Source organism: Rhinatrema bivittatum, chromosome 4 (assembly GCF_901001135.1).
Source record: "Rhinatrema bivittatum chromosome 4, aRhiBiv1.1, whole genome shotgun sequence".
Taxonomy (NCBI): domain Eukaryota; kingdom Metazoa; phylum Chordata; class Amphibia; order Gymnophiona; family Rhinatrematidae; genus Rhinatrema; species Rhinatrema bivittatum.
In genome coordinates this window covers 425,963,439-425,988,249 of record NC_042618.1, presented here as the reverse complement: position 1 = coordinate 425,988,249, position 24,811 = coordinate 425,963,439, and the positions used below count along the sequence as shown (strand labels likewise).

The 24,811-nt window shown below is 40.8% G+C and overlaps 1 protein-coding gene across 8 annotated transcripts in view; it reads right to left on the bottom strand.

The window, feature by feature from the left end:
• Window positions 1-24,811, bottom strand: part of TMCC1 (transmembrane and coiled-coil domain family 1) — a 252,711-nt gene that overhangs the window by 216,431 nt on the left and 11,469 nt on the right. For 3 of the 8 annotated variants that reach the window (XM_029601399.1, XM_029601402.1, XM_029601403.1), the window contains exon 2: window positions 23,469-23,707. The exons of 1 other annotated variant lie outside the window; for it this stretch is intronic. The gene's annotated coding sequence lies outside the window, so the exon portion shown is untranslated. Of the gene's footprint in view, window positions 1-19,639; window positions 19,712-23,468; window positions 23,708-24,365; window positions 24,449-24,811 lie in introns of those variants that run through there. 4 more of the 8 variants (XM_029601400.1, XM_029601401.1, XM_029601405.1 and 1 more) reach the window with 4 other exon arrangements.

The following is a 24,811-nucleotide window of genomic DNA, read 5'->3' as shown; positions in this document are numbered from 1 at the left end:
TTCTAATATGGTGGTTATGAAGAACAGTGCGATCCAGGGTGTTGTGGTTTTGTCAGCTGGCCTCTCCAACCATCATTTTATAAAAGAAAAAAAAAGAAAAATGTGAAGATGTCTACAAAGCTGTTACCATCTCAAGAAAGCTATTTAATTTTCCATTTCCCTTCATGTCAAGGAAGCAACTTAAGTCAGACAATTACTGTCTAAAATAAAAAAGTAAGTAAGCAAGCTTCCATGCCCTGAGGTTTATCATCATCTACCTCCATGACAGTGGAACCACAAGGTCAAGATCTTACTTTGACAGAACTCTCACATTACACTAGTTTCTTATACACACGGAAGAGAACACAAAGGTCATCCCCAAACACTCTGGCAGGAGGCAGGTTTAGCTTGCATCTATGATCTTAAACAGTGAAGCATATGGCTAAGGCTGAATAATGCAGCTAGTCTGACGCCCGCACCGAGAATCCAGTATCAATCTACTTGTTAGCTCTTCATGTTATTTGGTTCTGGTTCCTTCTTACCTTTGACTGCAACCATCTCCCTTTGCAACCAGTACTGCCGCCAAATCGGGAGATCGGCTGATCCAGGAGAGGGATGCAGTCTCAACAGACCAGACCCACGCTGCCTCACGCTCTCATCCAAATGCCAAGCAAGGTGGAGACGTGCAGGCTGCTTTCCACAATGATTTTGTAGCTCTGTAGCACCAGATGTTTTTTCAGTGAGATCCTCTCTAGTAAAAGTAACAAGTTATAATTTTATCTTGGAAAAAAAACAAACCTCAGAATTGTAATAGAGCAGATCTTGCCTACATCCTTTGTAGCAGAGATTGTAAACGAACTTGCTACCTAAAGCAGAAGTGAATTTAAGAAACCAATAAGTAGATGTTACAGCACTCAGTCAGTCTTTCTTCCAAAGAGAAAGGGCCTCCTTAGTATGACAACTTTAAAAACCACAGACCAAATTTCTTTGGGGGAAAGTGACTCATTTTCAGTCAGGTTTTCCTCCTCTGATGCGGCACTTTGCATTTATTTACAAAGTTGCTCGTACGTTTAGATTCCCAGTAGTTGAAAATGTGTGTGTGACTAACAGCTGGGTTGAAAGTGTTTTGGAAACCTGATACCAGCCCAAATTTTTAGAAACCAAGGTGAGAAACAACCTTTTAAAATCTTGCTTTCTCTGGGGTTTTTGGGGAGTGTTTATTTTGCTTTCTGTCTTTAAAACTGAAGTAAAATAAGAAAAAGTTCAAAAAAAAAAAAACAAAACAAAACCTGTCTTCCCTATAAACTTTTCTTCCTCTTCCCCTCCATCCTCTTATGATTCACCAGCCTGTAGCAGCTGCTCTTTCGCACTCCCCCCAGCCCATTAATAAGCTCAGTTAGTCTCCCAAGCACAGGTAGCACGTTTTAGGTGCCTGGACAACCTGGTGCCCAGGATACTTCCAGTCTTGACAAGTGGTCTAAAATAAAAAATTTTTTTTAGACCAAATATTTCCTTCTTTACTAGGGGATAATTTTGTAATACTGCACATCAGTTAATTGGCAAATACATGCCTAAGCTACACCACTTTTCAAAGAAGACTTGCACGCACGAGTCCTCTTTGAAACTTATCATGGCAAAGCCAGGCATACACAGTTACACATCTATTTGGTGCACATAGGTTTTGCTGAAAGAATTTATGCACCTGCTGTTTAAAGTATGCACTTAAATCCCAATCCTGTCCAGACTTTGCCCTAGAATGCCTCTCCCCTATGCATGAAGTACACGCTTACAGCACATATGCATGTAAATTTACATTGTAAATCAGTCACCTAGTTTTGTTTTTTTTTTAAAGGTCCATTTCTGCAGGTAAAGCACTACACTACACCGAGAAGTCCCTCTAAAAAAAAAAAAAAGAAAAATTGTCCTCCCTACTCCTATGTCAGTCTGGACCTGCAGCACAGCTGCTAGAGTTGAATACAGAAGCTGCCCCTTGAGGCTCAGCGTTTCATGTTTCATCTTCTTTAGGATTCTTGGGCTTTGGACACAAAGAAAGCAAAACAATTTTTGGGATAATGTGAAAAAGATTCTCATAGCATAAAATATTTAAAACAGTTTTTACCACCACCTCATTTAGCATAAGTGACAGAAAAGGTGAACCGGACAAAAGAACTTTCACTTCTCTCACTCTCGGGCCCATACGGTAAAAGTCGCGGGAGAGCCGGCGAGCGCCTGCTCTCGACGCGCGCACAGATCAGTGCCCTGGGTGCGCGATTCGGTATCGGCCCATATGCAAATTAGGGCCCGCAGTAAAAGGAGGCGCTAGGGACACTAGCGCGTCCCTAGCGCTTCCTTTTTGACAGAAGCGACGGCTGTCAGCGGGTTTGACAGCCGACGCTCAATTTTACCGGCATCGGTTCTCAAGCCCGCTGACAGCCACGGGTTCAGAAAACAGACGCCAGCAAAATTGAGCATACGTCTTCCAACCCGCAGGCAAATTTTTAATTTTTTTAAATTTTTTTTTTGGGGCCCCCGACTTAATATTGCTATGATATGAAGTTGGAGGGTGTACAGAAAAGCAGTTTTTTCTGCTTTTCTGTACACTTTCCCGGTGCTGGCAGGTGTTAATTTCTGAAAGTAAAATGTGCAGCTTGGCTGCACATTTTATGTATTTCTGTATCGCACGGGAATGACTAATAGGCCCATCAACATGCATTTGCATGTTGCGGGCGCTATTAGTTTCGGGGGGGGGGGGGGGGGGGGGGCTGTTTGGCTGCGCATTTTCCATACACTATTACCCCTTACTGTATAAGGGGTAAAAATAGCACGTCGAAAATGCGCAGCCAAACGGGGGCTAACAGTGCGCTCAGCTTGAGCGTACTTTACTGCCATTGGCCTGTCTGTAGGCTAAGCAGATCAAAACAAAAACATGCCACCTCAATAGCCAGAAAACAAAGTAACTGAGCCCACAGATTCAATGGAGCCTGCCTATGAGAATGCAACATTCAAACTCCAAAAAAAAAAAAAATAATAAGCCACATACCTTACAAGCTTCTGTCAATTCACTGCTCTGAAAAATCTCACATCTGGTTGAAAAGATCATAAATCTCATCAATTAGAAAGGGAAGCCACAGGAAGCTTTAGTCAAACATTCAGGCCCTAATCCAGAGGGTCAGCAAGCAGTCTCCAAACAGGAGACCTTACTGGTAGAAACCTCACAAAGTAATCCTTAGAGCACAGGAAGTTCATCTCAATTTCCAGGCCATTAGTTTCAGATTGTGTCTTACTTTTGGCAGTTTGTGAGGTCCTTAAACCTTCAGATACAGCAACTCTGGAAACCAAGGCCAGCTTCACCAGAATGATGCCACTAATATCACCTTTGTTTTCCAAGATCATATCTTTCCTAGCAGAGAAAGCAGAGTTGCTTACCTGTAACAGGTGTTCTCCCAGGACAGCAGGATGTTAGTACTCACAGATGGGCGACATTATCAGATGGAGCATACCCAGCATGTCACTATCCCAGCAGCCACACGAGGCCCCCCGTCATGCTTTGCTAAGAGACTAAAAGACGAGCAAAAAATAAAAACGCAGACGAACTCAACTCCGCAGGGTGGCAGGTGGGTCTTGAGGACTAACATCCTGCTGACCTGGGAGAATACCTGTTACAGGTAAGCAACTACTTTCTCCCAGGACAAGCAGGATGGTAGTCCTCACAGATGAGTAAATACCAAGCTGTAGGTTGCCCCTGGAATACACTGGGCCAACAGACACCCAACAACATGCAACAGGCACAACAAGGGTGCTATTGGCAACAATGGGGGGGGGGGGGGGGCGCGGGGGGGCAGCCTGAACCGCTTACTGGGCCTTAAGCAGGGAGAGTTGGGTTCTCACACTTGGAATAGGTTATGGAGAACAGACTGGCCGAAGATGCTGTCCTGTCGACCATCCTTGTCTAGACAGTAGTGGGCTGCAAACATATGGAGGGAACTCCACGTCACGGCCTTGCAGATTTCAGCAATAGGGACCATTACGGAAGTGGCCAACTGACGTTGCCATGGCCCTCCACTGAGTGCACTTTCACTCGTCCTCCACACGGAAGGCATGCTTGTTCATAGCAAAAAGCGATACAGTCCGCCAACCAACTGGACAGAGTCTGCTTGCCCACCGCAACCCCAAGTCTATTTTGTCAAAGGAGACAGAGTTGGGTGGACTGCCTGTGGGCTGCAGTGCGCTCCAGGTGAAAAGTGAGAGCACACTTGCAGTCCAAGGTATGCAGAGCCTGCTCACCTCAGTGGAAGGCCTCGGAAAGAAGATGGGCAATACAACTGACTGATTCAGATGGAAGTCAGTCACCACCTTAGACAGGAACTTAGGGTGAGTGTGCACCACCACCCTTTCATGGAAGAACCTCGTATAAGGCAGATAGGTCACCAGGGCCTAGAGCTCACTGACCCTGCAAGCAAAAGTAATGGACACCAGGAAGATAACCTTCCAGGTGAGGTGTTTCAACTCACATGAGCACATAGGCTCAAATGGAGACTGCATGAGCTGCGCTCAACGTCCTCTGTACTGGAGACGATGGAGCCAACTGTCGGGAATAACAAGTGCTACATCTTATCCAGGCAGGCCCATCTGCCTTTGGGGGTCATCTGGACGCAACTGGAGCACAGACTCCATCGTGGGAAGGCCCCAGGCAGAGGATGCAAATGTCATGCAGGTCTGTAATAGGGATGTGCATTCGTTTTTCCCGAATTAGGCAATTTCAACAAAATTGCCTAATTCGGTATGGCTCAAGAGAACCGAAAAACAAAATTAATTTTTTTCGAAATTTCAGAAAAATTTTTTCGGGATAATGTGCACTATCGGGAGTTAGTGCGCACTAACCCGAAAATTGGGGCCCCTGGAAAAAAAACAAACAGCCTTGAACCGCAGGAAAAATGAAATTCCCGCCGGGGGAGGGGGGGAGCCCCGAAACGAAGCCTGACATGATAGTAAAATCCAATGCACATCTCTAGTCCGTAATGGACAGCCTGCAGATACTGAGGGCACTTCCGGAAGCCTGTCACCCTCGGGGAAAAAAAAAAAAAAAAGACGCAGTGTCGGTGGCCGGTGGACACCGGGGGAGGGTGGGGGGAGAAGTTGGGCAGACAGTCAGAAACAGACTGCAACAACTCGGAAAAAATCTACTTACCAAATGCCGGAGGAACAGACACGTGAAGAGGTACCCCGAAGTGGGAAGTACCATGAAAAACAAATTTTCCCCTTGAGAGGGGGGGGGGGGGGGGGGGGGGGAGTTGAAAAACCCGCGAGGGGAACCAGCATTGCAGAAAAAAAAGGAGACTGAAGAAGGCCCCTGCGTGGCTGCGGGGATAGTGGCATGCTGGGCATGCTCAGTATTTCGTGCCGGGCTCCATCTCATGATGTTATTTGAGGGCTACCATCCTGCTTGTCCTGGGAGAAATAACAGTGCCACAGAGGAAAAATAAAATACATAAAGAGAAAATTTTGCTTTCTAAACTTGTACGAAAGCATCTGTGGCTAATGCCCTGCTGTCCTTGAAGTGACTGAAGAATCTCTGGAAGCTGCAAGTAGGGGCCAATATAATAAGTTGCGCTGAAGCTGCCACGGGTTTGTAGGCACGTTTTCCCGCGTAAAGCCCTATACAGGTATGTAAAGGGTTTTGTACACAGTAAAAAAAAACCACACATACAAATGCATTTATAGACCCATGGTTTTTCTGCTCAAGTGCATGCTAATGGCACGCAAAGGAGTCAATTATTTACAGGCAATGCAGGGAGCTACTCTAGCAGGGAGATCAAGTTAGTTAGTGCTGAGTTTTTAATGCAGGTTTTTAGCGCCCGGGTCAGGGCAGAAGATAAGTGAAAGCGCTGGTGTGGAGACAGTTTGTTTTTTTATGCTGTTGCGTGTCAGCCAAGCAGCAGACGGAACGGGTAGAGAGAAGGCAGCTTCTCAATGAGGCAGAATCGCTTATCTGCATTTCACGCTCTCGCCGGCAGTCAAGAGTCCAATCATGAAGGGGCTAGATATTGCTCTGCCCACCTTCATATCAACTTCTGGACCACTAATTTATTTATTTATAAAAAAAGAAAGGCTTTCGATACGAGAATCAATCGCAGATGTTCACATGCCGATGGGTGTCAGTGTGGGTTTGTGCGTGAACGTCTGCACGTTTTACTACATATGGCCATTAGCGCACATTACTGTGTTTATTTTCTGAATTTATAGTTTGAACATATCTTATTAGCCATTATAAAGATTTTCCCATTCTCAAGGGAGAATGTGGAAACCTTGACAGCCTAACATTTAAACAAGGGCCAAATACAGAAGCACACAGTATAGGGTACCAAAAGATTCCCAGGCTTGTCCAGGAATGTTATGCTGAGTACCTGTTTACTAATGTATGGAAGTCAAGATCCCAGAAGCTCCTGCTTTAAAGAGTGAGTGCTGAGACAAGTTCGAGAACGAGATGCCTCTGTCCATTACTTACTTGGTAAAATGCATAACATAACCCCCTGCAAACACTAGTTTCTTTAAGAAAAGAATTCTTATAAAAAAAAAAAAAAAAAGTTTGGTCCTTTTAAGATTGAAAAAACCCTAATTCACAGGATGCATGATCCTATAGTCCAAAATAAATGGATTCAGATGTCAAAAGATTAAATCCTGGACCTCCGGGGCCTTTGCATTGTAGCTTGCAAAGAGACTCCATGACAGTGCCTATAGGATCCTGCTAAATGGTCCGCCTGCCAAGATGGCATCATGGGGAGGCTGTACACAGGATGCCTTGCCACAGGAGAAACAGCAGCCTCAGTGTTCATAGTAGAATGGCTGCAGAGCTTCCAAGGTTGCCGCGGCAGAGCATTTTTCTTCCTTTCTTTTGCAGCCCTGAGGCAGCACTCCATAGGAGCTATTACTGCAGCCCTCTTTTGCACGAGACCAGCAGAAAAATGGACATGAAAAAAAATCACTGCAAGAAGCTGAGGCAGGGCAGGAGCTATAGTGATAACTTCCAGCTGGAAGCTTCTAGTCCTATTACATTCCCTGAGCAGTAGCAACCCACAGGTCGGGACTGCTGGAGAATATATTAGAGATGCTGATTAACCTAGAAAGTCTTCCCCAGCTATTTTTCTCTGGTATGTTTTGGAGCAATTCAAGTTTAAAGCTCACAGCCCTAGGAATACCTGTGAAGTATAAGACATTTCACAACATTCAGGGTCCAGAGGAACAAAATGAGAGCACTTTTCAAGACCACCTCTGCATGCACACAATTCCATTTCAGCTTGCTGGTTGGCATCTTTATGAAATGAACTGAAGAGAGGCTTTTCCCCACATAAAATGAGAGAGTCCAGTTAGAACGCAGAGAGCGTATTTCAGAATGAGACAGTAACATCCTGGAGTCACTCACTTCCTGACCAGGTGTCATGCATTCCAGTGTCCCCCCTCCCTCTCATGAGCTGCTGCAGGAAAACAGCTCCTGAATAAGCACCATATGTTTGGAGCAGCACAAAGGGGAGGATAAAAAGAAACACATTCTCAACTCCCAGAAGCCTAAAATTAAGCAAGACAGTAGCTTACTTTCAGATTTTGTCCTCATAAGTACACACTACACCTGAAATACACACAATATATAATCAAATAAGAGGTTCCTTTTGCAAAAAGTCAGAACATGTGTTATAATCACCAGCCTCTCTTACTAGAAAATATGATTTGCAACATATAAATACATCTACATCTATAGTCTATATCATATGTGCATCACAACTTTGTCATTTATTCAGTGTATATAGGAACACTTATAGCAACCTTTATCCATTAAATGTTCAACAATTCTCCTCACTGGAGCAATGTTTTCAATGGTAGGTACACAAAGATTCACTCTGATTAGACAGAAATGTTTGTAATGGCCCACTCCAATACTAATCATGCCAAATGCGCAAAACTCAACTGAACTACTTAACTTTGCAAATATGTCAGATTCACAGTATTATGCACATTTAGAAGTGATTCTACTTTAGTTATTCAGATATCCACCATCATTCAACAAATATCATCGGACAAAGCAAGGAAGTTTGGGGTTTTTTTTAAACTAAGAACAAACAACTTTTTTTTTTATTTTTTTACTCAAACAGCCACACAATTCCTATCTAGCATACTCCTAAGGTACATAAATCACTTTCATCTCCACCAGATCATCCAATAGTGTCAGTTAATGGGTCGATTTTGGAACCTTTCAATTTGTTGATTTTTTCTTCTTAAATATTAGAAACTCCCACCTCAATCTCATTAGATATGCAATGACTTAGATTGCAATGGAGGTGGAGTTTCTATCTTCTTATGGTTTAACCATACTTCACTTGCCCTTTTTTTTTTCTTAAAATAAGAAGTTGTGAAGATGCAATCTTTTGTACAAGACATCTCATATGTTAAGGAAGCTCAAACCTTATCTGCCAATCAGGCTATATTTGTCACGATGGACACTGAAGCAATATATACTAACATTTAAGGGTGCTTTGAGGGGGGGTTCTCTGAATACAGACCAGTTGGTGGCAGTGAAGAAGCATAAACATAACAGCAGCATAACATGAAACTGATCAGACTTTTGGAGATAGCCAAGGCTATAGGATTCTTAAACATATGCTACAGGCTAGCCAGAATGATAAAGTATGTTAAAGGTCAGCAGTACATTTGTGACTTCTGGGTTCAACTTACAAGAAATCATATGACTTACAAGAAATATTTGATATTCTCATATTTTAATGTGGCCATTGATGAATTTTTCTTTTAGAAAGCAGGCATTTTTGAGTTACAGTTTCATGAGTGAAGAGAATCTGATTGCCTGGGACTATTGGTCATCTTTCAGCTCCAAAGTGCTGAGGTACTTGCAGTGCAGTGTAGTGTAAGTGACAAGGTGTGCCAGAGAGGTATAGGAAAGCCACTAGGGGGATTAGACAACTACCAGAGACTGTTTAAGGAACATTTCGTTTTACTATCCTGGTACTGTAATCCTTCAAAGTCAAACGTTTGGATTAAAGCAAACTGCAGATATGGGACTTGTAGGCCATCTCAGAGAAACACACATTTCATACATGCATCACATGTACAAAGATGGTCCTTACATGTGGGGACTCATACACCACTTAAAAAAAAAAAAAAGAAGAAGAAGAAACTACAACTTTTCTGGATTGGAATTTGATCTACATATTACAACTATTTCATAACACCTTTCTGACAAATCATCCAAAGCATTTTAACCATATAAAATTGTTAAAATAATTTACAATATAAATGATAAAACTCAAATCTTCACCTATTAAAAAGGAACCTGCCAAAACCTCCAGCTGCCCACTCACCCATTAAATCCCACCCCCTCTTGCAAAAAGCCATGTAATAGTCTTCTTGCAAAACGAAAGATAACAGAATCTGTGGAAGTTGAGCAGGAGATGAACTATCAAACGGCAATATCAAAGAAACCACAATAAATGACTAGACATCATTTGTTCACAGGTGGAGATATAAGACAACTTTTGATAGATGGGATCTGTAATTGCTTTTTTGTCAGGGGTTTTTGCTCTGACTGGTAGCAGTTCTCAGGCTAAACAAACCAGGAGAAAGGAAAAAAAACACACCAAAAACAAACATTGTACAGCTAATGACAGAGGCTGGAGTTCATACTCCCGTGATGTCATGTCCTTTTTAAAGGATTAAGGTTGGTAAGGAAAGTTTATTTTAAATTTACAACAGAATTTCACAACCATGCAAGTAGAATAAAATCCCTAGAAAAAGATATATTAGGCCCTATGTACTAAGAATATTTTTCCCCCCAGACACAAAATGGAAGAAAAATCATTACCAGGTTCCTTAGAAAACGAAAGCATAAAACGTTTCCCCTTTAGAGCAGTTATTAATCCACCAAGTCTTATTAATGATTTTCTTAGGTATTAAACTATATCAACCAGAAATAGAAAACCCATAAAGGACTTAAAGTCCTTCAATGTTTGCACTTCTCTCCACAAATCAGCCTCATGTTTTGTTGGCATCGAACAGTAGAACTTGAGGGCAGCTCATAGCTTTTCCATCCTGCCCAACATCTCCAGAATCCCACAGAGGCTTTCACTCATGCGGCCAGGCACTGGGGACAACCTTTATGCTGAGGCATGCAGAACGACTCTGCTCCAATTCTATCCTGGTAATAATTCTTACGTCACATGCTTGCACTATTTGGCACAGTGTATTTCTAGAGCGTCCCAAGGGACTTCATGCTTCTGAATCAAAGCCCTGACAGTGCACATGCGCAACTCGCATAATTTGTTAGCATTACTTTGATTTTAGGAAGAAAAATAAAGTAACCTTTGTGAGCACAGGCAAACTAGGAGGAAAACTCTGCTGCAACCATTCAGAATGAGAGTCCACTGGATCGCCATAAGGAGACAAGTTACCCCACACCTTTAGGGAAAATGGTTCAAAACTTTCCACTAAGTCGATGTATTTGTTGTTTATAAGACTAATCACTGGTTTTGTAATGTTACATTAATTACTGATTTTGTCTGTCACATCATATTGAGGGCATTAATGCTTCTGAAATTTGTACATTTTATTTAGATTTAGCTTACACTGGCAGCACAAGATGAGTTCATTCAGGTTCAGTATTTTGAAATTTACTTTTCCTTGTGCTGAAGTGTGGAAAAACAGAGCATTAAATACCCAAATTAAATAAATATACAAAAATCACAAGATGAAAAGGTGATTACATCTAATTGATGGTATATCAGAATGCAAAGCTAGATTATCTCTGGATGCTTTTTTTCCCCCCCTCACAAGTGTCTTTTCTTAACCTAAAAGTCACAATGTTTCCAGATGTGGCAAGGACGACCCAGAGCAAGACTCCTGCTGATGAGAAAAAAAAAAAAGGAGCATTGCAGCTGAAAGCACTTTTTTGGTTAATTTTTCCTATTAAATTTAGAGATATCAAGTACATTTTCTACAAGTCAAGATGCTAAGGCCCTGCCAGGAACTTGAAAATTCTGCTTGCAATTACAGTAGTAGGGGCTACTTGTGTAACGCCCTTGTGTGTGTGTGGGGAGGGGGGGTGTTCCTTCTCTCAACTATGGACTGAAAAAAAAAAAAAAAGGAAAAATGACTGCAGTCAGTCTTCTAATAACGCTTTCTTCTTTTATTTTAATGGTGCATCTCCATGTTCGCAATAAGGTTTCTCTTGGATGCATAAATATAAAACAAATATGCAGCACTCTGCTGCCCATAAATATCTGTTAGATGCCCATCTCTAGAAGAAAGCTTAACAAAATGAAAAAAAGAGGTGAAAAGAGGTAAGAAGAGGAGACTAAAACATGAAAAAGTGTATAAGAGATGAGAAGAAACCTTTATAAGAATTATTTCTGCATCTCTTGCCATTGAACAATGCTATGCTTTTATAGCTTTTTCTACTTCCTAGTTAGTCCCTGTTGGACCCAGAGTTGCCATACTTGGTCTGCATCTGCCCAAACTTATCTTCATTACTGTTTAGCCAACAGAAAGATTTTTAAGAGTTATTTATTTTTCTATACTAATATTCGATTCAGAATTTCACACCGTTTACATATAACGGAAATGTCTGAAGGCAAGCCTCTTAAAGACAAAGTAGAGTGTAACAGTTTAACAAAGTAACTATAAGAAACTATAGGAACAAAAACTAAATTTACAATAATTTTTCTAACAGTAAAAATATTCTGATTTGATTTGCTATGTTCCTGCCTGAGGGGGAAGATGGTAGGGCATTGGGGGGGAGGGGGGGGAAGGAGGGGGGGAATGGGAGCTGTGATTAACTTTGAGGGGAATGCTATCAGAATGCACCATTAATTTTCTGGAGGGAATGCTTTCAGAAACAGCCATGTTTTGAGATTCTTTCTGAAGGAAGGCGTAGAGGGGTCAGTTCTGAGTAGAGCCGGGAGGGTGTTCCAGATGTGGGGACTTACTATTGACGCAGCACGATCTCTTGTGGTTACTCGATGAACTTCCTTAATGGAAGGAGTTGTAAGTAGACCTGTGTTGGATGAGTGTAGGTTTCTTGTAGGGTTGCATGGGTTCAGTGGTTTTTGTAGCCAAGTGGTATTGTCATTATGGTTAGGTGCATGGCCATGTATTTGAGTACAGTAGTTATCACCTGCTTTTAAATTGTAGTGTGGCTCTTCTCTCCATGGACTGTTTTAGTTAGCTCCATAAGGCTTTTTTCCCCCCCATGGGGGTCTTTTTGAAGACCAAATGAAGGAGACTCCAAGTCAAAGCACAAACAGTAGTGGTACAGTCAGTGTTTGATAATATGATGGGGTGTATGCAGACATAAAGTCACCAAGTCTGAACTATGCTAGATGACACAGTAACACCAACACCTGCATTAGGTGGGTTTCCTCAGAATGTTACACACTGCAGGGATATCGAAATATCACAAAAGGCATGCCTCTGCAATAGGTGGGCACCCTAACCTGTGCCAGCATGCTTGCATCTTCATTGATTAGTTCTTGTTTGCTCATACTTTGGCGTCAAGCATGATCCCACTGGACTGAAAGTGGGCAGACATTGTCCTTCACAAAGGTGGGAGTGGTGAGGAGGTTGATCTTAAGTGGTAAGCAAATTAATGGAGTCACCACTAAAGGAAAGGATAGTGGAGTGCCTTGAAGCCAGAAGATTCCAGATCTGAGGCAGCACGATTTTACCAGAGAAAGGACATGTCAAACAAATCGGATTAATTTTTGCTGACTGGGTGACCAAAGATTTAGATCAGCACTGAATTTGGTGGTTTAGAGGAATGTGTCAGGGTTCAGTCTTCAATAGTTTCTTAAATGTTGTAGTGTGGCTAGTACAATGGTGAAAAAAAAAAACAAACTCATATCTTGGGCACAAAGGGGAAAAAAAAAAAAAAAAAAAAAAAAGGACTCCAGCTTTTTTTTTTTTTTGCATTTTTACTCTTTTTACTCATTTTTCTTAATTTACTCAGACTTTGTCATTTTATTTTCCTTTTGTTTTTTTATCCTAGTCCCCCCACCACTTCTTCTCCAACCTCTCTACCTCATCATTTCTTTTCCCTGAACTTGGACCAGCAACAGCTCCTCCTGGCCCTGGGCCCAAACTCAGCAGGGGTGCTTCCTCTTCCAGCCAAGGTCCAGGATCCAATGGCATAAGCTCATCTTGAGCCAAGGATGGGCACAATGGATGTGATGCTTTACCTGACCCAGTGGAGACAGCTCCTCCATGGCCAAGGTCCACCACAGTGGAAACAAGTCTTTGTTGATGGCAGCCCAACAAATGTGAAAGCAGTTCCTCTCCTTGGAAAACAAAAGGGTGACATCTTTTCTTCTGACCTGGAACCAATCACAGCAGAGGTCATGAGCAGGTGCCAGTTTTTAGATACCAGGGAATTTTCACTTTTCAGCAAGTTGAAAAGTTCAGTGTCTTTGCAGATGATCTGCAACAGGGTAGACATTCCAGATGAAGAAAAAACAGGAACTAATCTAAGAAAGTTTGAGTATCAAGAGCTCAACAACTAACATTGCAAGCAAAAAAGCACACAGACTCATATGTGGCGCATAAACCCAGGGGAGTGATGCATGATTGGAGTTAAGGTTATGGATACTCACCAAAAAGAAAAATCAAACCAAAAGATGACCATAGTTGATAAATCTCAGAGTTGCCAAACAATGACAAGTCAATGGAAGCAGCCAGAGAAATGCACAAGAGGTTTAATCTGTAAAAAGAGATGGAGATAACTCTGTACTAATCACTGGTGAAATTTCAACCAGAGTATTGTGTCTAATTCTAGAGCCATTACCTCCAAAACAATATAAATTAAAATCGAGTCAGTCCAAAGAAGGAAGACCAAATTGGTAAAGAATCTACACCATAAGTCCTGAGGTGAAACTGAAGGTCCTAAATATGCAAATCCTAAAAATGTAAAGGGAGAAGGGGAATATGATAGGCATTGAAATACCATAAAGGTATAAATAATGCACAAAAAAGTATTTGTCTAGAATTTTCTTTTCAATAAAAGGTGTCATGATATGAGGGTAAAAAGAGAAGACTCAGGAGTAACATTTGTTCTCAAAGTGAGAATGTAAGGAATAGTATCCAGGGGAGGTGTTAGTAGCTAAACAGTAAGAATTTAAGAGAGCAAGGGATAAGATCAGTGTATCCTTAGCTGCAGGAAGTGAAGGTAAAGCTGTTGGTTAAGTAGAGTCTGTGACCTTGCAACAGGAAGGGAAAATAGCAGATTAGATGGGTCTTGTGGCCTTTTATCTGCCTTCATGTTCCATTTCTGCATAACTACAGTTTAAGCATCCATGTGCAATACTGTAAATAAACCTTTCGTTCTGTTGAACATTATATTTAAAGCAACGGATTATTTGCATTTACATATCGTTCACTATATTCACTGTTTGAATCATAGTTAGGCTGGTGAATTCCTAATGTAATTATAACCAAATTATTAAAAAAAAAATTTACAGAAATGTATAGCCCACCTTATTACCAGACAAGCTGTTCAAGGCGAATAACAAATGGTAAAATCTACAATCAGGAAAAAAAAATTCACAGTGTCAAACTATTAACTGCCTCTCTGAATAACTGTGCCTTTAAAATTGTCCTGAAACACTTGTACTCTGTCTGTAACCCCAAATCCCTGGGTAGACCGTTCCAAAGTACAGGACCTATCTGTGAGAATGCATGGCTACGAGTCCACTATAATCTCACCAATGAAACCGCACACTCATAAGAGCATGATGTTCTGCAGACCCAGTGCTCTTGAAGGCCAATATTTTGGTAAAAGACCAGGGGACATACAATGAAGTTACTAGCTAATACATTTAAAACTAATAAGAGAAAAAACATTTTTTTTCACTCAACATAATTAAGCTCTGGAATTCGTTGCCAGAGGATGTGGTGAAAGCTATTAGTGTAGCTGCATTAAAAAAAAGGTTTGAACAAGTTCCTGGAGGAAACATCCATTAACTATTAAGGCAGAGTTGCAGAAATCCACTGCTTATTCTTGGGATAAGCAGCTTGGAATCTACCCCTTGGGATCCTGCCAGGTACTTGTGACCTGGATTGGCCACTGTTGGAAACAGGATATTGGGCTCGATGGACCTTTGGTCTGACCCAGTATGGCAAGTCTTGTGTTATATTTTTCTGTTCGTATGTAAATCTTTCGAAATTAAGACCAACTTTTTAAAATTTCACCCTCTGTTCAATTGGCAGCCAGTGGAGTTCATGCAAAATGGGCGATATATGATCTCTTGGTGAGTTCCCTGCTACCAATCTAGCCACTAATTCAACAGAAGCTGAACAGAAAATATTTCATGATTTCAAACATGTTCCTCAATTGTACCATAGATTTATGTTAATAGGAAACCATTATGTTATTTCCAATGCTTGTTTACTTTGTACAATATTTTCTATTCCATACCAATAAAAGAATTACATAGAAGCAATATCAGATAAGGATTTTTAAATGATTGCATCAATCATAGAGGAAGAAGTCTTCTCTCTGGTTTTATAAGGACAAGATTCTAAACAATTCTAATTAAATAATCAGCAAGTCAGGTAAGTAAAAACACTGATATTTATAAAATTGACAGCTCCAGTGGCGATACAAATTATTCTCAGATTAATGAAATGAAGAAAAATAGTCAAACTTCTACCCAAATAAATTAAATAGTATCCAATAAATAACCATCCAAAGAAAATTATGAAGGCTGATCTTCCCCTAGTTTATCAATCCAAAATATAGGATTGTCAATTACGTACCAACACAAAAACAGAGGGTGATGTAAAATATTGTGATTTCCATTAAGCTGAAGCAGTCAGCATTATTCCAATTGAGTGTGTTTTTCTCAAGGGATATCAGATATATGGGACTTGGCTACTATATAGCCTTTCAGACCCATTACTATCAATCATTTAAACCTGTAACAGTTACAGTTCAAATTATCATTCTATATATTTTTTTTAATGCAGATAAAACTAAGATCAAGCAAAACTAGTACACACATGTAACAGAAAAACAAGGAATCCCCAACACCAGTCAACATTTCAGCAATGCCTTCATCAAGAAGCTGACAAACTCAAAAGTTCCAACACTCAACCAAGTGCTGAAGTCTCCAAGCCAACAGAGGTCACTACTGTGAACAGATTATAAATTCATCACCATACAAGATGGCAGCAGGCAGCTAGACATTGTGCTCCAAGATATTACCACATTATACTGCATGGGTCGCAAAAGGAAACAAGGGTCTAGCTCAGACTCTGTGGCATCTTGTGTTTCCTCTCATCGGGGCCTGATTGATGCCCATGTCATTTGAGGAACATTTTTATCATTAGCAGACCCGTACTTCCAAACGGAAGGGGAAGGTTTGCCTCCTGCTTCCCCAGGGGCGTTTTTCACACTGAGTCCGGCTGCTCAGATGCCACCTCCAGATCTCACACTGGGCAGGAACCTCTCCTTACAGCTCGGGGAGTCACAACGATGACGTGCTTGCAACATCTCCTGAGGGAACGCAATGAGTGGCCTCACTGCTGCAACGCCTGGCATTCTGGGCAGTGAGGTCATCTCTATGGGGGTCTGCTCTACTCTACAGCAAATGGAGGATTTTGATTAGAATGTTGCAGCTGGTTCTTTGGGGCTCAAGTTCTACAGGAAAAATTTACATTGGTGAGACCAGCTGAATTTGGGAAGCCACAGAATGCTTGGGCAAAGCTATTACTACTCAGTTTATGCCAGTGCTTACTACCAATAAGGAGTTTCTCACTACTTGAAAAATCCAAAGTGGAAGTGAAACAGATACTCAGCATACTATACCTTGTTAAAACTCCAGTAAAGCTTAGTCAAAGAATACTTTTCTTTCAAATAAAGTAAAAAATCTGGAGGATTTGTTGAGATAAAAGTTGAATCACAAACTGACATGTTCCCAAGATTACTGCTAAAGATATATTTTTTAAAAGTATGTTACAAGTTCTCAAAATTCCTGACTGCAATACCACCTATTGCTCTGATTTATCATCTTCTGCCTCCTAAGGTTGATATTCATAAATCAAGGACTCCATCTGTCTTAGCTCATTCATTGGATCTTATGGCGATACTTGAAACTTCTGATACTTCCCTGGCTAAACCTTCGACATTGTTTGTTACAGTGGTGTTAGATTCAGATACAGGTTGGCTTCTCAAGATGTATTTTAGACATGGGGGGGGCGGGGGTTACCATTTCTACAATGTAATGCTATGGCTTTTCCTGATGTCGCAAGATCTACCCAGATGAAAATGTTTCTTCTAAATGAGACCCACAGTATTTCAGTTACAGGCTCAATTTTTTTCTCAAGTTTCCCTGCAAATGTGTTAAATAAAACGCTAATATGTATGATTTTGAGCACAATCAATTTTTTTCTTGCAGATAAGTCTGTAAGTTCAGATCCCTCTGTTACTGCGCTGGGTGTGAAGATACTTTGACACCTCTTTTTTCAGTAGTCCTCTGACCTAGCTGCCTGTTATTTTTCCTTCTATGATAACTGCTTATTAGATTTGTGTTTATTGAATCTTTTACAAATTGTGGACTTAAAGAGTGGTGTTATATTTATTTTATTACTTATTTTTCTTGATATATTTTGAATCAGCTCTTTAGATTTTCTTGTTCATTTATCTTGATGCTAGTATATTTGAAATCTCAAATAAATTAAGTCACCATGCACAGTCCCCTTCCCCATTTCCAATGGTTCTTACGCACTTGAAGGTGCCTTTTGTCCCAGTTCTTGTAAACTATGGCATCATGATACATTACCTATTTAAAAATAGTATGGGAAAAGCAGCATGGAGTTAATTTACAGCGAAACGAGTGATCCCCTTTCAAAAAACCTGATACTTCACGCATATCCAGCATAGCTCCCTGCTTCAACGGCAGGGGAGAAGAAAAACAACCAATAAGGGCTGTATAACATAGTCTGGGTAAAACAAGCATGGGTGTAGCTTGCTTATTGCGGTGGTTACTACCCCTACTACCCCTAACTAATCAAGCTAGATATTTCACTTGGATGCAGCTCCATCACTGCTCTCTACGTTAATGGTGGGGGTGGAAGGGAAATAGAACCAAGAGCTAAGAGAAACAGATAAGTATGAGAGAAAAGATGTGTGAAGCTTGCTGGGCAGACTGGATGGGCCGTTTGGTCTTCTTCTGCAGTCATTTCTATATGTTTCTATGTTCTCTAATCCAAAGGACAGGGAAGGATGATTCGTTGAATGTTACTAATGGAACAGACCTGGGAGCTCCCTACCTCAAGATGTTACACTCTGTAGGTGAGAGTGTACTATTGCCATTCTAAAATTACAACAATTAAAAAACAACACACTCTTGAAAAGCCCTTTAGATAAGAAGCTAAGAATTCTGCTTGTATGTCATGGTCACTCAGTATGAGGGGCTACTCGGATGCCAATCTGCCACTTTCTTTCCCAGGTTAGACATGAACATGCCCAACATTCTGCCTGACCACTGTCCATGTAATAAAGCAGGACATCTAGGACAACCAATGAAATGCCCAGGCTTCATAATTCCACCTCGTTAGCAAAGGCAAGATATTCAGAAGTCTTTGATGAGGTGATCAGTGGGGTGCAGTAGATGTTGCCCATCTGGACTACAGTACAGCCATTGATAACTTTTCCACTCAGCAGACTGGTGAACAAACTAGCCAGTAGCCGTGCTGGAGAGGGGAAAAAAAAAGTGTGTACCCTGGGTGAGAGATTAGTTAACTATCAGAACCTGCATTGATTAAGAGATCATGACCAGTGGAATGCTATAAGGATCAGTGCTAGAACTGACCTTCAATATTTGAATAGGTAACACTGTGGAAAAGCTAGAAGGAATAAATGTGTTTTTGTGGGCAATAAGAAAATAAGAATGAACTGATCCAACTTTTGGAAATAGCCAAGGCTGTAGGCATGTTTAAAGCATGTCAAAGGTCAGCATTGAGTTTTGCTTCTGCCCTCTGGGCTCAACTTACAAGAGATCATATGACTTACAAGAATATAATAAGTAGCATATTTTAGATAAATGCATGAACCTAACCAGTTGAAAACTGTCATGTTAAATAACTAACTCACTGGTGTGTAAGTTTGGGTTTTTTTGGGAGGGGGAGTGTGACTATATAACTAGGTTTGCCAAGTGGCTCCAGATTTTCAGGACAGGTTGATCCAGTCCTGGCTTTACTCCCCTGCATGCAAGTACTTAGTCTTGCTTTTCTTAGGGAATGCAACAGGAAAATCAGAATAAGTCCCAGCATGCAATGCTGTAAAATCTAAAAACAGCTCTGCATTTGCTATGGTGATCTGCTGTTGTCCTAAGATATGACTAATATCATTTAGCAAAAAGAAAAAAACGAAGTACTTATTTCAATGCCCACATCAGATTGGAGTTGCCTACTTCTGGCCCATAAGCAGAAAATACATTTCCCTGTATATCCCACCAAGTTAGGGAAGTGCCTGTGTGCGTTTAGGTTTGTGACTCCATTGGTTCCTATGAATGTGCATTTCCAAAATTTCTTGTGGATGTAAAAGCTTCTCTTCTTGCTTGTTATTGCCTATGCAGCAAAGGAGATTTAAACTCAAGCCCAGAAATCTTACCTTTTTTTCTTTGTTAGATGTTAAAGAGGGCTTTTGCTGAAATCCTCATGCTCTTTCCCCTTCCATCTTCAACTGATGAAATTCACCAAATATTAAAAAAATACAGATTAAGTAAAGCCTTGGGTGAGGGCAACAGGTATATACAATCTGTTGCTAGATGGGACTGTTGCAATTTTTCATGTTGTCCTACTATCTGAAAGTTTACAGAAGTGCTGTTTTGAGCTCTCTTAGAAGAAGCAATTCTGAAATTGCAGGGGGGGGGGGGAAAGAAAAAAAAAAGCCACACACACACACACACACTCTGGCACTCAGAACTATATCTGAAAGATCTGATTAATCATGTGTTTCAGGGTATTAAAAGCCCAAAATAAAGTCCCATCATAGAACCACCAGACACTCCAGGAGATGAAAATTTCATGCCATCATCTCAGTTCCTCTGATGCATTTACATCAGGGCCCTGGTTTGCTTTATCACATAGAAGAAAACAGGCATCAATAGTATAGGTTGCTTTTCTGAGATCTAATATTCTGTTTATTAAAGTTTACAGAAAAAATCCATGTATGTACATTTAGTAATAGATCAGATACAAACAAGCAAAAAAAGATGACTAAACACAGGTACTTTGCATAGGAGACCAGCAGACTGCTGCCGAGAAATAAACAGAAAAAAAAAAAAAAAGAAAGGTTCAAGCTCCTGGTGGATCAAACTAAAGCTATGCCAAACAGGAAAGAGGTCAGCAGGCCTACCCCTAGGTCCCCTCACACCTACATTCCAAAACTGAGCCATCAGAAGAGCTAGAAAAAGGAATTTCTTCTTGTACTTATGTAGTCTATGAATAACTACTAAGTAGAAAAAAAAAAATCTCTAAAAGGGGGCAATAGTGACAAAAAAAAAAAAGTTTGCCTTTTATTACAATTTGCCCCCTGCCTGGAATGGGTTTACTGGAATTAGTTAATACAGTGAGCTTTATACACAACACACCCATCTGGGTCACAGAATTACATGTCCGATGATTTATAAATCATTTATTTTCCTCCAAGCTACCAAAGTTCTTAGTGGAGAACATAAAAACAGCAAAATATGGTACAAGACAAGATACTTTCCGATATAACCTCAAAGCAGCAAACAAAAAAAAATACGATATCCGGATACTAACACCAACCTATAATTTATTTATTTATTTAAAAGCTTTTCTATACCATCGCAACGGTTTACAAATAGGCATTGCCAAAAATATTTCTTATGGTATGAAAAAGTGTCATGGCATTCACATTTGGGCAAAAAACAAACAAAACAAAAACAACAAAACAACAAAACAAACCACTATTAGACAACCCAAGGACTTCACCACTCTGACCAAACCTGCTCAGAAAGGATACTCCTGTAACAGGAGTTATCTATGAGTATGTAAAACATCTACCAGTGTTAATCTGTGGGGTTTGTTATATTCAAGAAAACCATTTAGTAGGTACAGCCCTTCTTTAGTAACCAGGGTTCAGAAGGAGGCTATGTCTACTCCTAACACGCTGTAAGACTGGAAGTGTGCTAGAGAGGTGAAAGGCCAGCATGCTTAACCCACAAATTTTGAAAAGTTGTGTTTTCGGCCCTTTTCTTTCCTATGGTGACATTTCAGTTCCACAGGGTAGAAGGAGAGCGCTTCGGAGCCAGCATCCAAGGTCTCTGCTGTCTTATACATTCATACTGGGGTAGCCTCCATAAATGTCTGCTGTGCTATAATGCACTAATCCACATCTGCTTATTCTTTTCACCTAATGTGCTATGGAAGTTATTTTTAGCAATCTGTTCTCTACCAAACCACTGAGAACCAAAACATTTTCTAAAATCCCTATCAAAGAAACATTAATGTGGCATCAATTCTCTTACAAGTCTTTCTATGCAACAAATAAAAAGCTGCCTTCGGAAAGATCCAGGAAGCATTCCTGTTTAGCAGCGTTCTTGCTGCTAGAAATTCCTATCTGGCATCTCAGGGCAAAGCAGTTAAACCTCAAAGTGTTATGAGCTGAGCACCCCAGAGTATATTCCATAAAAGCTCCACAAACCCTCTTACAGCACCACCACCCCCCCCCCCCCTTCTACTGGTAAATTCATTGCTCAAAATATCAATTTTCCTTTGCATAACTGGGTTCAACTTTCTGAAATCCCATCAAGGGTGGGAGCCTTCATGGGCAAACAAAACTGAAAACAGGACAAAACCAAATGAATAAATATCCACTGTACGAGGAAAGATGGTCTTGACATCAGTATAGTTCAGAATCTCAAAAGCAACAGCCCCACAGAAACTAAAGGTTGTGAAAACATTTTCAGCCCCCCCCCCCCCCCCAGCAGTGTCCTGGATTTCTTGCCCGTGAATGTTCTCTCTCCTCTGTGAAGGCCACAGGCCACACTGTTTCTGTCTCAAGGTTTCCTTTTTCTTCACAAAAAGCAGTTACAATAGTTTATCTGCCACAGTACAGCACGGATTGCCTCTAGGAACTGCCATGATTTGCATGCTTCTGGTCTGAAAACGACAGGCAGTTTTACTTTGCAGGCAATATGAGGTCATCAAAAACGTCTGCTGTACTTGGAGCAACAATTTTTTTTTTTTTAAATGCTTTTGTATAGGACCTACCTCCAAAACTACAGTGCTCTAAATGACCCTATCATCCTGTGTGTTGATTCAGCTGCTCAGATGGGGGCACACAGCTGCCAAAACTGCATCTTATTTTCTCAGCTTGGGTATTTTAGATCACCCTTCTGATATTCCTCTCTCTCTCTCAATGGGACTGGAGAGGAAAAAGATCCCAACTTTTTTTTTTTTTAAGAAGGATGGGGACAAGGGGTCAGCCCTTGGAGCACATTTTGATGTCTTCTGTACTTACTGATCACTTTATCCATACCATTACATTTACCAAGTCCCAAAACATTGGCAGAAATTGTAAAAATAAAGACTACTCAGACACAGAATATATGCCTTACAGGGGAATCTCTGTAAAAAGGGAGCTTTGTAGCCCAGTGCCTTCAACTGACAGCTGAACTCAAAAGCAAGAAACCCAATCCTGCCATGAAATTAGTCAAAGTGATGAAAAGCAAGAATTGCTCAGTGAAAAGAAGGCACAGAATGAGGACTCCAGGGCTCTCCTCACAATGCCCCATCGCCTGACAAGCTGTTTATATCTCTGCACAAATTTATTGAGGCATGAGCTTTCAAAAACAGAGTCTACTTTGTCAGATGCATTTGTACAGAGGTGGGTAAATATATGGTAAAAATCTATTACCTTACCTGTTCTCAAATCATTCTCTCTTTTTACACATCTCAATTGTCAGAACTCTGGACCATAATAATATTAACAGTTTCTACATCCTGCCTGCCTAATTCAAGGACTTCTTTTTTTCTGTATCTCTCCCCTTACCCTCGTCTCCATATATTTTACCCACCTCTGGAGTTCACTTCATGCATCTGATGACGTGGGATCTGCCCTCGAAAGCTATAAGTTGCTACCCGCCTCATGCCTTTCAAGCTTTCCTCTGAAAGTTAAAAAGCACTCTCTCATCAACATTAGCTGTGGGGTATCCACCCTAGAAGTGGCTGAATGCATGCGTCTGAATTGCTAAGATTGTAAAGAATATGCCACTATAATATGAACAAATAGTACTATAGAAACAAGCATAAGGCACATCTTTATTCATTTTTGCCCCCATGAAATGTTTTATATTTTTATGTTCAGACTGTGCTGGTAAATTACTACCAACTGCAGCAGTATGCTAAAAGAAAAACACTTTTCAATTCAAAATTTGTATTGTTCTCCGTTCTTAAGTAGCTTAACTTACCTCCAATAAACCACACCAGCTCTTCTTTTTTCTGTATAAATGTGAACTCAGTTACAATCCCAAATCTTCAAAAGAGCTCTTGTAGATTATTAAAAAAGTCATGGAGATGTAAAAATCCATTAGGAAGGTGGTAGGAGAGTGTCCTCTCTTCAGCAAGAGCTGTATGCAATGCGTTAGGGGTTGTATCCAAGGAAGGCTCAAGCAAAGTGACTTCTGGCTTCTGCGAGAGTAAAACCAAGCTGTAAATGAAGCAGGGGATGGGCGAGAATAAATCACTGACTGATCAGCACACAAGTTCTATGAAGTCATAATCACAACTAATGTAGAAAGGAGGGAGGATCACCTACCAATATCTGGACGCGTGGGCACAGCACAATTCAAATAGACCCTTACAGCCCCAGTTCCAGCTGAGAAAGTTCAAGTTTACCTACAAGGTGTCAGAATTTGTGTCCGAACTTCTAGGTTTTTCTTTAAAACTACAGGCCTCAGAAGCAATAGACAGATGGGCTGTGCAAGTCCAGGAGCAATCAATGACTACAAAATTCAAGCATATTACACCAAGGAAAGGCAACTCTGGTCCTGGAATGTCACAGACAGATCTGGTTTTCAGGACATCTGCAATTCATATGCATGAGATTCACTGCCTCCACTATACGCAAATATATCATACATATTCATTGTGGATGCCCTGAAAACCAGATCCATTTGTAGTACACCAGGACCGGAGTTGCCTACCCCTGTATTACACACTGAGCAATATGCCAAAAGCTCAGTGCTTGAGGGACAGTGGCAGCAAGTCACACTGAAAATTAGCTTTAAATTAACTAAATGTGCCACATCCATCTCACGTATTTGATTGGTACATGTATCGTTTAATGCCATTTGTGACATCCTTACCAATATTGATCACTGGGATTCAGTACGTTGCAATGTAATGTGTGCCATCTGCCAACAAGACTGCTCCCAGTAAAGCAAGGGAACTGTGAAAGTTTAGTACAGGAAAAAAAAAAAAATCATTAAGAAAAAAAATCCCTCAGCTCCCTCCTCTTACATTCTCCTTTCAAGGCCAGGAATGGGGAGACCATTCTCATTTTACAGTCATTTTTTTACATCCAGAGTAACAGCTGTGTAAGTCTGTAGCAAAAACAACACAACACATAAGCAGGTGGCACTTTACAGAGAAACAGATTTATTGAAGCACATGCACTTGAGGGCAAGAGCCCCTATCATCAGATTCAACAAATCGAGCTTTGAATGATATGGACCCTGTTTGTCTGATGGTGGAACCATCTGAACCAGCTACTAAGATCAATTCTGAGAGCCCTTCTGGAGAGATACAATAT